The following is a 14,496-nucleotide window of genomic DNA, read 5'->3' on the forward strand; positions in this document are numbered from 1 at the left end:
AATTTAAAAGTTATGTTTCAAGTTAGTCCAGGTGCAGAATGAGTGTATAAGCGAGTCATCCTATGTATTTAAGGCTTGGGAGAAGAGCCAGGATATCACCTGCTTCCTGGAGTAGAGGAAGTCTCGAGTTATACGCTTATGGAGAAGTTGATTTACTGTTCTGACTTGAACATAAGAATATAAGTGTTGCCACACTGGGACAGACCAAAGGTCCATCAAGCCCAGCATCCTGTTTCCAACAGTGGCCAATCCAAGTTACAAGTACCTGGCAAGATCCCAAAACAGTACAATACATTTTTTGCTGTTTATCCTAGAAACTACTAAAAAAAAGGCCCATTTCTGACACAAATGAAACGGGCGCTAGCAAGGTTTTCCTCAGAGTGTGTATATTTGATAGAGCGTATGTGAGAGTGACTGTGTGTGAGAGAGTGAATGTGCGAGTGTGTGTGAGTGAGAGAGTGAGTCTGGGTGCGAGCGTGTCTGTGAGAGAGAGCGTGTGAGAGAGAGTGTGTGTTTCACAAAGTTACAGTGTGTGCGAGAGAGAGAGAGTGTGTGTGAGACACAGACTCTCTGTGAGACAGTGTATGAGACCAAGAGACTCTGTGAGTGACTGTGTGACAGAGAGTGAATGTGATACAGTGTGACACATAGAATGTGTGAGAGACAGTTTGTGAGAGTGAGAGAAAGACATTGACTGTGAGAGAGAGAGAGAGAGAGAGTGTGTGTGTGACAGAGATACCTCCCCCCCTTCTCTGGTGTCAGGCCCCCCTCCCTCTCTGGTGTCTGAGCGTTACTGTGAAGGACACTGAGCTCTGGCTGTGCTTCAAGGAACTGACCAATCCTATTTAAGAGAATGCACCTCCAACATTCTGAAGCCGAGAAACCTCATGTAGTTGGTCACTTCTGCTTGTGACGAACCCGAAAGTACGTGATGTCAATTCAGGAGATGGATACAGAGAGCAGGAATGCCTCAGCCATGCAGTCAGCTTCAGAATGTTGGAGGTGTGTTTTATTATGTAGGATAAGCAGTGGATTCTCCCAAGTCCATCTTAATAATGGCTTATGGATTTTTCTTTTTAGGAAGCTATCCAAACCTTTTTTAAACCCCACTAAGCTAACTGCTTTTACCACATTCTCTTATAACGAATTCCAGAGTTCAATTACACATTGAGTGAAGAAATATTTTCTCCGATTTGTTTTAAATTTACTACTTTGTAGCTTCAATGCATGCCCCTTAGTCGTAGTATTTTTGGAAAGAGTAAACAAGTGATTCACATCTACCCGTTCTACTCCACTCTGTATTTTAAAGACCTCTATCACATCCCCCCTCAGCTATCTTTTCTCCAAGCTGAAGAGCCCTAACCACTTTAGCCTTTCCTCAAAGGAAAGTCTACTCATCCTCTCTATCATTTTCATCACCCTTCTCGGTACTTTTTTGAATTCCACCATATCTTTTTTGAGATGCGGTGACCAGAATTGCATACAGTATTTGAGGTGCTCAAAGCTCAAAACTAGCATTATTAGCAAAATAATCCTGAGCATTTATTTTGCTTATTAGCATGCACACTAGTGTCAAACTTTAAGCTGAAAAAAAAGCCAGTATGCCACATTTCATTTTCCCTTCAACATCAGAATTCATATCTTTGTTTCCTTCTAGCCCTGAAAGCTGGTTTAATTTCCTTTGTGCCTGCCAAGAATGCAGGAAAAGCTTTTAACATTGTATCAAAGTTACTTAAAAAGTTCTAGAAATCTGAGCTGCTCAAAATTGCACAGTAAGGGGTTCTTTTACCAAGCTGTGCTGAAAAGCGGCTGGTGCTGTTGTCAGCACATGGGTTTTCCACACGCTGTGGCCACTTTTAGCGCAGCCGCCTTTCCATATTGTTTTTGTAACGGCCGTGCGCTAATTTCCCCATTAGTGTGTGGCCATTACTATGACAGCCCTTACCGCTACCTATTTAGGAGGCAGTAAGGGCTCCTGCACTAATTGGGTAGCACTCGGTAATGTGCCCTTGCTACCCGATTAGCACAGGCACACCTACCCTCCCACCCACGGGCACGCTTGTTTCGGTTTCCAGATTGGAATTCCGCTCCCCGAGGTCAATTGCAACTTAGTATCCTTAGCTGGAGGAGGAAAAGTCTCAGCTACTGCTCAGCAGGAATATATTGATTGCCTTAGACCACTGGACAAAAGCTCTCTTTGCAATGGCTAGAAGATTACTGAGGAAGGGGTTGATGTAACAAAAACAGAGAAACATCTGAAGGAGAGAGAGCTCCTTGGGCATAAGCCAATAGTGGCCAGTGACAACAGCCATAAACTAAGGTGGTGCATGAAGAAACTTCCAAGTCACAAACAAAAAACAAAAACAAACCCTCAACCTTTAATACACATTTACTTAAACTACAAGAAATAATCAAGACCTAAAAACATAAAAATATACTTTAGATAGAACTTCTTTATTGCAGAGGGCTTTAAGCTTTTCCCTGTAAATGAACATTCTATATTACAAGACCAAGGTCTGGAAATTACAAAACTTGATGATCCTTCACAGATTGTGAATGTGGCCCTGCAATAACATACATAACATAGTAGATGACGGCAGATAAAGACCTATACAGTCCATCCAGTCTACCCAACAAAATAAACTCATTACATACCAGGAAGGTACCACATGCATACCTTCTGTACTAATTTTAGAAGCCTAGTTTCAGCACCCCATCACCACAGGATTCAGTTAAAATACAATCATAGCCTCTTATTGTGTTCACTGACGATCACTGGCTAAACAAATGGATTCAAAACCGCCAAAGAAAAAGGAAGAATACTTGAGAACTAAATTCTGCACCAATCTCTTGGTTCTGATACTAGGGTGATCCTAGGCCCACCTTCCTGATATTATACAGACCAGTTGAGACATCAGCACTGGAATGCACAACAGAAAGACTCCTCTCTTGAGCAGGGACTGTCCTTCCCCATGTTTAAACTTGTACAGCGCTGCGTAACCCTGGCAGCGCTATAGAAATGCTAAGTAGTAGTAGTAGTTCAAAAGGGGTTTGGAACTGGAGTCACTCCGAATAGGTTTGGGCTTAAACTGCACTACTTACAAACCTCCTCTTATTTATGATGTCTACTTTCAGCCTGCAGAACCCCCCTTGCAAGGAAACAAAGCATCCTTCATCTCCTATAGCAGGTGATGGATGATGTGAGAGGCTGACGTACTCGTGAGGTGTTTGTCATGCTGCAGGATTTCTCTGACCCTACCAGATGCCAGCTGACATGAGCCAATGACAAGCCACAGGGGAAGTCAAGCATGATCACAGCCAAGACAAAATTACCAGGAGCAATGAGAAGTGCCTACCGAAACCTCACAGATGTATACAAAACATGTCACACAAAGTAGAGGGTGACTCACAACCCTCAAGATGGGAGTATTAGATGGAAGAGTCTTTATTAAAGGTACAAAAATAAGACCTGACACAGGGACTTGCCGCCTGCCTCAAGGGTCACGGGGCTGTATAAACCTATATAAAAAAACACATAGGAAAAAATATATAATAGAAAAAATGTTTAAAAAATACAAAAAGATACATAAGGTAAAAGATGGACTGCATAACATAAGAACTGGACTGTACTACTTAAAATATAATCCAGTAAAAGAATGAACAAAACAATATCAGTATGGATTGGTACTGCCATATTCAACATTTTATATATATCTATAGAGAGAGAGAGTGCATGATAAAACTACTAAAAACACTGCACACACTACCAGCACATAGAGCTTATGGTGCAAAATGCTCAAGAACCCACCTTGGTTGAGCCACTGTTCTGTGTATAGCAGGGGCGTATCTGAACTGCGGCGGTAGGGGGGGCCAGGGCCAGAGAGGGGGGGCACATTATAGCCCCCCCCCCCCGCCGCCGCCGCCGCCGCCGCCATTGCCGATCCCCCTCCCCCCAGCCACTGCCATTGCTAACCCTCCCCCTCCGTTGCTCGCCTACCTTCGCTGGCGGGGGACCCCAACCCCCGCCAGCCGAGGTCCGCGTCCTCCTGCCGCTGCCGGCTGCCTTTGGTCCTTTAATTCTTCCATTGAAGCTGGCGCCGACGAAAAAGTTTCTTTTGAATCTGACGTCGCTGCACGTTGCACGTTGTACGTGCAGGACGTCAGACTCAGAAACAATTTCTGAGTCTGACGTCCTGCACGTACAACATGCAGCGACGTCAGACTCAAAAGAAACTTTCGTCGGCGCCAGCTTCAATGGAAGAATTAAAGGACCAAAGGCAGCCGGCAGCGGCAGGAGGACGCGGACCTCGGCTGGCGGGGGTTGGGGTCCCCCGCCAGCGAAGGTAGGCGAGCAACGGAGGGGGAGGGTTGGCAGCGGTAGGGGGGTCCAGGGCGAAATCTGCGGGGGCCCAGGCCCCTGAGGCCCCACGCAGATACGCCCCTGGTGTATAGTACCCAGGGCTGACGTTGGGAGGGGGAGGGGGGAGAGAAACAGAGCAGCTGTCTTGGGCCCCACAGCTCCAGTGGGCCCCACAGTCCAGGCATCTCTTCCCCTTCTCCCCACCATAGTCCGTCTCCTCCTCCCTTCCCGACCTTTTTTAAAAATGTATTTCCCTTCTCAGAGAGACCCAGGCGCAGCAGCTATTCTCACAAGCTGCCTAGGGCTGCCCCGAACTTTTCCCTCTCTACCATGAACTGCCTCCCTCTGACACAATCTCCTGTTTCCACCTGGGTGGATCGCGGCAGAGAAGAAAAGCTTCAGGACAGCCGGAGACAGCTTGTGAGGATGGCCCCTCTGAGAAGGGAAATAAAAATGTTAAAGACCGCCAAGGTGTGGGGAAGGGAGGGCAACTGACTGTGTTGGGGAGAAGAGGACGAGATGCTCGGACCATGTAGCAGCAATGCAGGTGAGGAGATCAGAGGCCCCCTTCATAATTTCTGCCCCAGGCCCCACCATGTCTAAAACCAGCTCTGATGGTACCTTATGTAATGTGTGTGTAAGTATATACACAGCAAAAGTATACTGCCAGGTGCAAGAAAAAAAAAAAAAAAAAAAGAATAAAATTCCCTCATTGGTCTATATAGCAAGGATTGCACTGTAAAGACGGGGAGGTATAAAACCAGCACCCTTGTATGTGATAACTGGTCAAAAAAAAACTGTGTGGTTAAAAATATCTTACAAAAATAACTGGTTTAAAATATAACCAGATAAACAACTATAACCGGTTAAGACATATACCCAGTTTTGGAGAAAGCCGGTAGAAACTAAAGCATAGAAAAGCAGCATCACTACTGTTAGAGAAAAAAACGCGACAATAATGCTGTAAAACATGTACCACTGCAGTGGCAGGGCTTAAAACAAAAACAAAATGTAAGACGGGTCTGGTAACAATATGGGAACAGCTTCTAGGATTGCATCCACGTATCCCCCTTTTACGTAGGCGGCATTGCCTTTGGACCTCACTGCTGTTTGACGGAACTGCCCTCCAGTAATTAAACAGATCTTCTTATTGCCTAACCAGTTAATTTTTATGGCAATCCTACAAGCAGCCCTGCCACTGCAGTGGTACAAGTTTTACAGCATTTTTAGCGCTTTTCGTTTTTTTAAATAGTAGCGACACTGCTGTTTTATGTTTTCAGTTCCTACCAGATTTCTCCAAAACTGGGTACATGTCATAACACCATCTGGTTATATTTTAAACCGGTTATTTTTATAAGATATTTTTAACCACCGAGGCCCAGATGCACAAAACCTAACGAGCCCACAACTTGCGTTTTAAACTGGTTCCAGCCAGTTTAAAACGCAAGTAGTTCACCCTGGGCATGCACTAAGGGCATTTTCCCTGCCACGGTAGCAGGCAACGAAAACGGAATGCAAATGATTGAAAAGCTATTACAATCAGCTGCACTACCGTTGCAGCCCATTATAATGAGATGCACTACCGTTTTTCTGATTCCCTTACCGTAGGAACCCTATCGAGATGTCTGACCTCTTGTTAGGGCTCCTGTGAGGGAATCGGAAAGGAAAAGGGCCCCCAAAAAAGGTAAAAAAGAAAAAAAAAAAGCAGGGAGCGCATGAGGGGCGTCCTTTAAGGACGTACTCTCCCTGCGCTTCTGAGAGACGTCTTTTTTTTCGCATTTTTTTTTTAGCTCTGCTGGCGCTGGTGTTTTTTCCCCCCTTCTATTTTGTCTTCGCCGCCCCTCCACAGCAAAACTTTTATGTTTTCCTGGTTGCCGGAGAATCGGGACGTCCCTTTAGATTAGGCTCCTCTTCCTGGTCTCTTCAGCCAATCAGAGCGCGTTTCCCTGACAACAGCCAGCTAAGCCTGCTTTGATTGGCTGAAGAGACCAGGAAGAGGAGCCTAATCTAAAGGGACGTCCCGATTCTCCGACTCGGGTACCAAAGGACTAGAGAATGCAAGTGAGCTACAACGAGTAGCTCATTTGCATTCCCTATCGTTGATGCATTCCCGTTCCCTACCGATTCGCTATGGAATCGGTAGGGAACGGGAATTACCAATGTCTTTAATGCATCTGGGCCACAGTTTGTCATATACATGCTTGCTGGTTTTATACCTCCCTGCTTTTGCTTGCTATGCAAGCCAATGAGGAAATTATTTTTGTTGTTCTTTCTTTTCTCGCAGCTGGCGCTATGCTTTTGCTGTGTATACATTTACACACACACACACACATTACATAAGGTACCATACACAGAACAGAGGCTCAACTAAGGTGGATTCTTGAGCATTTTGCACCATCAGCTCTATGTGTTTGTAGTGTTTTTAGCAGTTTTGTTATTTGTTACATTTGTATCCCACATTTTCCCACCTACTTGCAGGCTCAATGTGGTTTACATAGTACCGTGAGGCGTTCGCCATTTCCAGTAGAGAAACAAATACAAACAGATGTTATGGTCACATAAGGTTCATGTGTTATAGACACATTGGGAAATCATAGAAAGGAAGAGTTATGCAGCGTCTTTTACAAGCTTTGATTTTGTTATCTCTTAATGTATATATATTTAGAATATGGCAGTACCAATCCATACTATTAATATTGTTTTATTGATTCGTTGTTTTACTGGATTATATTTTAATTAGTGCAGTCCATCTCTTTTGTATTTTTTTCTATTATGTATTCATATTATATATTTTTTACTATGTGTTTAATAATTTAATGTATTTTAAATATATATTTTTATACCAGTCTTGTGACCTGAGGCAGGCGGTAAGTCTTAATAAAGGCTACTACTCCCATCTTGAGACTCGTGAGTCACCCTCTTTTGTGTTGCATCTTGTGTTCTTTGTAAAGGTTCTCTCCCGTTTTCCTTGTGAATTTTACAAAACACGTCAGCCTTAACAGAAGACGCATACCTAAATCTGAAAGCACCCAGCACTGTCTGGCACATAACGTCCTCTAGGTCTGAAAGAGGCCACAACCTACAAAGTGGACAGGAGGTGAATTCCAAAATAATTTAAGATCTCCCTGCTGCAAACCAGATCAAGAAAACTAATAGGACTGTGTCACCTGTTATGAGAGCCTGAAAAGTCAGTCCAGTTGATACTTGTTGAAAATATGAAAGAATAAATGTGCAGCTTCTCCAAAGCAACTGGGTTTTGGGCCACGGTGAATACATCATCAGCATAAGCTAAATGTCATCCCCCAATCTGATTCCAACATTAACAATGTGATCAACAGACTTGTATTATGAGTAAGAAGCATAAAACCCTTGACCAAAGAGGTGTTAGAAAATAGCACTATATGTAGGACTGGTCCGAATAAATGACCTCAGCAAGCAGGCTTTGGTCAAAATCTTATACCCAATGCATAGGAAGGAGACTGGGCATCAGTTTTGAATGTCATACAGTGCTAACTTCCCTAACTGCAAAGGTCTAAAATACAAATTAATGCACGCGTCAAACTTTACCTAGTTAAGCACACAGTTATGGAACGCACTGCCGCGCAACTTAAAAAAGGTCTACGAACTAATGAACTTCCACAAACTACTGAAGACCCATCTCTTTAACAAGGCTTACCAAAAAGATCAACCAATATGAATATACACAACTCCTCCACACACATTCAGAATTATCTTATAATACTTGCTTGTAATACTACTATCATGTCTTATCATTATCATGTTACCAAAGATTCTTCTGTAACACTAAATGTCTATTTTCTAATATATTTCTATCACTCATGATGTATTGTAAGCCACATTGAGCCTGCAAAGAGGTGGGAAAATGTGGGATACAAATGCAATAAATAAATAGAGAGAAAGATAGATATTTTACAGGTAGGGCTTCTGATTTAAGGTTTTCACTGATAAAAACAGATACAACATCCCTGATGCACAAAAAAATTTAAAAAGGTGTTTATAGGATAAGCACCAGAAAACTACCTCTTTTCTGACTTATTGCCTGAGCTGGTACGCCAAGCCTCATCTCAATTGACAAAGCTTCATTATGTACACTAACGCATGCATATATTACAACACATCTGGACTACTGTAATAGTGTTTATGCAGGACTTACAGAGACAAATATAAAACGTTTACAGATGATACAGAATACTGCAGTTCGTATCATCTGCAGGGCTTCAAAATATGACAGAATGATGCCACTTTTATATCAACTTCACTGGCTTCCAGCTGAAGCCAGAATAAAATTTAAAATCTTTACACTGACTCATAAAGTACTATATTCACTAATTCCATCGTACTTATCGAACCTTATTCTGCCATATTCGCCCAGGCGAACTCTTCGTTCTCTTACAGATAACAGATTGATTATCCCCTCTCCACAGAAGGCTAGATGGGAGTCCACCAGAAATTCAGCATTTTTTTTCTTGGCCGGAATTCTCTCTGGAATTGTCTCTCAAAACATCTTAGATTGTAAGAGGCTCACATTAAATTTCGAAAATTTTTGAAAACATATTTATTCCAGGAGACAGTCAAAAATAATCTGTGATAAAATGGCAACATTAGATAGAATTGATTATGCAGTAAAATTTATATGTTAGTCATGTTTTTGTTATGAATGGCTGTTTAGCAAAATTGGTGTTTTATCTTTTAATGAATGGCTGTTTTAGTTTGCTTTCCTATCAATTTGATGGAGTTCTTTTATGTTTTTTTATTAATATTTTTATATTACTATGTAAACCGTTTTTGTTTTGTAACTACAATTTGAGACGGTATAGTAAAATGAATAAACAATAAACCTGTGGACATTATGAGACTTGTACCGCATACAAGTTTTGAGTCCCTAGGGAATCTATGCCTCTCTGCTGCTGAGTATTCTACTTGGGCTCAGGGGCATTGGTGAAGAAAATCATAAGGACATTTCAGATAACAGCATGGATCTTACAGGATTTTTGAAAACCTCACAGGAAGCTATAACAACCTGAACTATGCTGATAGGGGCCGTGTGAGAGTCCCAGTATTCCTAACATACCTTTGTGATCAGCAGCTGTTCTAGGGACTGATCCCTCCTTAATCTACTATGATTCCATCAAAATTCTTCATCAATTGATTCCCAATATTCCCACACTTTACCCTTGGAGTATTGCAGCTTTTCCTCTCAGCTGGGCTGAGGTTCTGGCCGCCTCCTTGCCTGTGAGATGGCTAGACACAGACTGTTTTGCAGAAGGCAACAATTCTTTCTAAGCAACTAAACTGTAAGTTGATTGTTTGCTATGATTGCTACATTAAAGAAGAGTTGGATTAAGAACTAGGAGTCAACTACTAAAGATTTTACTGGGGAATGGTTTAGCTTGCTGTTGAAGCTTTGTAACCACACCTAGCCTACAACAGCACAGTGAAGCTTCTCCTTAAATACAGATCTGATCTGTTTTTGGAACACTATTAGTGTATTTCCTGTCTTCTCCAGGCGCACTCAATTGAGCCTGGTTGGCCTAAAAGGCCTTAGGTCTCAACTATTGGCCCTTGGAGGTACTTTTTCCTTCAGTTTCCATGCAAGTGCTGTCTTAAAATTAGTGGTAATGACCCTATTTAACTGCTAAATTTTCCCCTTTTTGATTATTCTCCATTTTGCCAAAATGTTACTCCTTCATCTAACATAAGAGTAGCCATACTGGGTCTGTCAGATCAATGGTTCATCTAGCCCAGTAGCCTGTTTTCCAAACAGTGGCCAAGCCAGGTACAAGTACCTGGCAGAAACCCAAATCGTGGCAAGTGCAACACTCCATACTACAAATCCCAGGGCAAGCAGTTGCTTCCCATGTCTGTCTCAATAGCAGACTATGCACTTTTCCTCCAGGGATTTGTACAAACCTTCTTTAAACCTTGATACACAAACTGCTGTTACCACATCTTCCAGCAAAGAGTTCCAGAGTTTAACTATTCATTGAGTGAAAAAATATTTCCTCCATAAAGGAGATATACTGAAGAGGAACAGCTGAAAGAGAAAAGTTAAAAAGCTCTCAGGGCTTTGAGAGAAAATTTTTAGTCAGCAAGTAAATGAATACTAGAACAGCATAGAAAAAGCAGGAAAAATGAAAGAAGGCGAGAAGCAAAAAAGAAATAAATCTAACAGTCTCTGAGGGAAGACTAAGCAGGGAAAAGGGAAATACAAAGTAACCCCCCCCCCCCCCTGTTTACTAAATCGTGCTAGCGGCTGCAGCGAGGCTTAGTAAACAGGTGGGGGGGGGGAGTGAGGTGAGGAGGGCATAGGGTAAAAGGAAGGAAGAAATTCCCATTCTCCAACTTTTGAGGCGATTAAGGAACACAGAAACGAGTTAAACACAAAACAAAAAAATGTCCATCTATAAGTCTAATACGTTTGTTCATATGAAAAGAAAGGTGACCCGAGACAGGAAGCATAAGGCTGTAATTTTGCGGGCGTGCAGAAAAACAGTATTATACAACTTAAACTTACAAACAAGCAAAGGAACTAATCCACTACATGAAAAAGGGTCAAACAGAACTCCGAATTCAACTAGACAAGTACAATTAAAATACACTCACATACGTCCCTCCAGTACAATCGGATTGTCCCCTTTCCTTTTTCTCTGTCTCACCTGTTGGTTTCGTCCAGTTTCTGCCTCCGCCCCCGCTATGCGAAAAGAGCAGACATGGCGACCTCTTGGCCACGTGACAGCCTCGCCGTGACGTCACCAGGTGCTTCCCGCAGGACCAGGTGTGTGGGCTCGGCTCACTTGCTCATGCGTTTCTGTCATTACTCACTCATACGTTATAGCGCGTTGACTCACACCAAGCTCTCCCGTAGCCTCCAAAGCTGAGACCTGTGTTACTGAGAAACTAATAAAGAAAAAAAAAAAGTATGATTTATGGCTCCAGCGAAAGAAGCTGGTTCTGGCAGTAACAGTTCTTCTAGGGGCTGAAGCTAGTGATATCTGTATATGTGCTGGGGAAAATATTCTCTTTCTTCAGGGTGAGCTTGCAGTATCTAAATGGAAACAAAACGGCTGTGGAGTGATAAAAATAAATAGCAGTGAGCAGTGGCATAGCAACAGGTGGCAGGCCCACCCAACAGTAGCATATGTTTAGTGGTAACTGGTGGGAATCCCAAGCTTCGCCAGCTGAAGATTTTCCCCTGATGGTAAGGAAAATGCTACTCTCCATGACACCGACACCTGCGCATGCTCAGTTTCCAGTGCATGCCTGCTGCCAAGGTGGAAAGAAGTATTTTCCCACCAGCTGAGATAAATTTTTTTTGGAGGGGGAGAACACTTGGTGACCACCCAATTCTTGCCTCGGCCCACCCAAAACCTGTTGTCTGGCTACGCCTCTGGCAGTGAGTGAAAAAGCTGTCAATTTTCTTGTAGGGAACCCTCAAGGAGGTTAGATAGAGCCTGCATAATAATGAACTGCTGGGAACAGCTAAAAACAATTTGGCTGATGGATCAGGCAAAACGTGCAGGGAGGAATTTGAGCTGTCTAGGAGATGGTTAGTTGGGGAAAGGGATAAAAGAAAACTGGTGTTGGTTTTATGCTCTTGTGAGGGCAATTCTTTTAGGTAGGAAAGATTATATTTCAGAAGTTGTCCAGGGGCGTAACCAGATGGTCAATTTTGGGTGGGACTGAGCCCAAGGTGGGTGGGCATGGAATTCTCCCCCCCCCCCCCCCCCCCCCCCCCCACTTACAGTCACCCTCTGGTTTGCTCCTCTTTCCACCCCTCCCTGCCACAAACCCCAAATATTAAATCCTCCAGCTGACAGGTGACATGCCCACATCCCAGGTTCCCAGCCAATGAGAAGCAAGAACAAGACCAAGCTGTGCCCACTCCCTACCCAAGTCACTCCCTATTTCCACTACTAGCTGCCATCTTGGATGGGGGTCACACACAGGAAGTGATGCTAAACACCCCCTACACCACCCCCTACAGCCTTGGAGGAATATGTGCAGCTTAACCTCTTTTCTCACAGGCAAGAAAATAGGCATTTGCTTTCTTTTTCTTTCAAAAGGATACCTTGTGCCTATTTTAAGCTGGATCAAGTTAGGTCCATCTGTTTTTAATAATGACAGGCTGATTATTAACAAAAGGGTTAACCCCAGACCCTCCTCTTTCTCCTCTTTGCTTTAAAGGGAATATAAATAAAAGAAACAGTGTGAACACAATGTGCTGTGCCCCTCCTCTCACAGCCCTCCTGCTTTTTGTGCCTGAAGAGCTGTTAAGACCAGACCTGTCAAGTCTCCCACATTCAGCGGGTCATCTCCCGCCAAAGCGGGAAAGTCTCCCACTGAGACACGGCGTCGGCAACTCCCTCTTCCACCCGGTAGGATGGCAGGGGTGGAAGGATGGCAGGCAACCCTAGCAAGAGAAAGATGAAAGAAAGCAGAATCAAGAGACTGGGAGCAACACCAGGGCTTTTTTCGAGGGGGTACTCGGGGGTACTGAGTACCGGCACTTTTTCCACTGTCTGCTAAACTTGAACCATGGTTCTCGTATTTTAATGAAAGAGCTCAGGTTCTACATACAAATTCTGCCTTGTCATAGATTCTATGACTGGTTGCAGGTGTCCTGGCTATTGTGGGGTGAGTCCCTCAAAGATCACTCCACCCCTGAAGGGTGGCCTGGCATTTGAGTACCGGTACCTTTTTTGCTAGACAAAATGCACTGAGCAACACAATTAGAAAAAGTCAATGGCCAGACAACAAAGGTAAAGAAAATAATTTTATTTTTAATTTAGGATAAAGTAATGTGTTAGCTGTGTTAATTAAGTTTAATAAATGCAAATAAAACATAAAATAGAAAATAAGGTGATACCTTCACTGATTTTAAAACATTTTTGATTAGTTTTCAGAGACCAATACTTCCTTCCTCAGGTCAGGAGAGGATACCATAACAGCATTATACTGACCTGAGGCAGAAGGTTTTGACCTCTGAAAACTAATTGAAAAGGGTATTAGGCTATTAAATAAAATATTTTCTGAAATGGCTGCAGGTTTGAGGTGTGCCAGGGGGTGGAGCCATGCAGAGTGGTTGGAGTCAATGCAAAGTGGGGCAGGGCTGGGGCGTGTACTAAAATCTCCCTCTCAAAAATTGGGACCCCTTGGCAGCTCTGTAAGACATGTCAAAGAAAAAAAGGCATTTTTTAAACGATGCAGGGAAAAAGCAAAATTATTTTTTTTAGGTTTTAAAGGCCACATAGACAAAAGAACTAGTGTTGAATTGTAAAACAGAGATGGAACAAAGTGCTGCTTCCTGTGGGAGAATCCACATCCCACACGTTTTACACTGTTTGCAAGTTTGGCTGCTTTAAAAAAGGTAAGGTGGTGATTAACATCATGCTGTACCCTGTCCCTCCTCACCATATTTATACACTGCCCCCTTCATAGGAGCCAACTTTTCAAAATTATTGGGGGTGCTAAGCCCAATGGAAATAACCCCTCCCTGGACACATAAAAGAAATTTTCTCAATATTGGGGGTGCTCAAGCATCCACAGCACCCACAGAGTCGACTTCAATGGCCCCCTTCCCACCAGGACACGTGACAAAGCTAGGGAAGATCATGTGATTGAAAAAATATATTTTATTGACAGGGAAAGTTACAGATAAGCAAAGGCTTTGCTCTAACAGTATCCATCTAGGAAGCATATATGACCTTTTGAATTTTTTTAAGTAAACGAGATTTTTTTTTTTTTGTTACATTTGTAACCCACGCTTTCCCACTCATGGCAGGCTCAATGGGGCAATGAAACACCGAACCTTGTTTCTGACTATCTCTTTTTGCTGGATGGATATTTTGGTTTGTTCACCCAGTGGCCAGGGGCGTAGCCACGGGCGGGCCTGGACGGGCCCAGGCCCAGCCAGTTTCCCTCCAGGCCCGCCCAGCCAATGTCTGCCCGCCCCAGGTGTCAGCAGGTGGGGGGGGGGGTGCTCTGCTGGCGCTGCAGTCCCCACCTGCCTTCCAGCTCCATGATCGACGAGCAGACGACCCTCGTCTTCCATTCGGCACCGAGCCTTTAAAAAAAACCCGGAGAAATGCCTCACGTCTGCTATGCACTGCTGTAAA

The 14,496-nt window shown here is 43.4% G+C and overlaps 1 protein-coding gene across 2 annotated transcripts in view; it reads right to left on the reverse strand.

Annotated features, from left to right (window-relative positions):
• Nucleotides 1-11,164, reverse strand: part of MARVELD2 (MARVEL domain containing 2) — a 40,706-nt gene extending 29,542 nt beyond the window's left edge. Inside the window, exon 1 of one of the 2 annotated variants that reach the window (XM_030193324.1) lies at nt 11,038-11,164. The gene's annotated coding sequence lies outside the window, so the exon portion shown is untranslated. Of the gene's footprint in view, nt 1-10,984 lie in introns of both variants that reach the window. The other variant, XM_030193323.1, reaches the window with a different exon arrangement.
• Between the last annotated feature and the right edge of the window lie 3,332 nt (nt 11,165-14,496).

Source organism: Microcaecilia unicolor, chromosome 2 (assembly GCF_901765095.1).
Source record: "Microcaecilia unicolor chromosome 2, aMicUni1.1, whole genome shotgun sequence".
Lineage (NCBI taxonomy): Eukaryota > Metazoa > Chordata > Amphibia > Gymnophiona > Siphonopidae > Microcaecilia > Microcaecilia unicolor.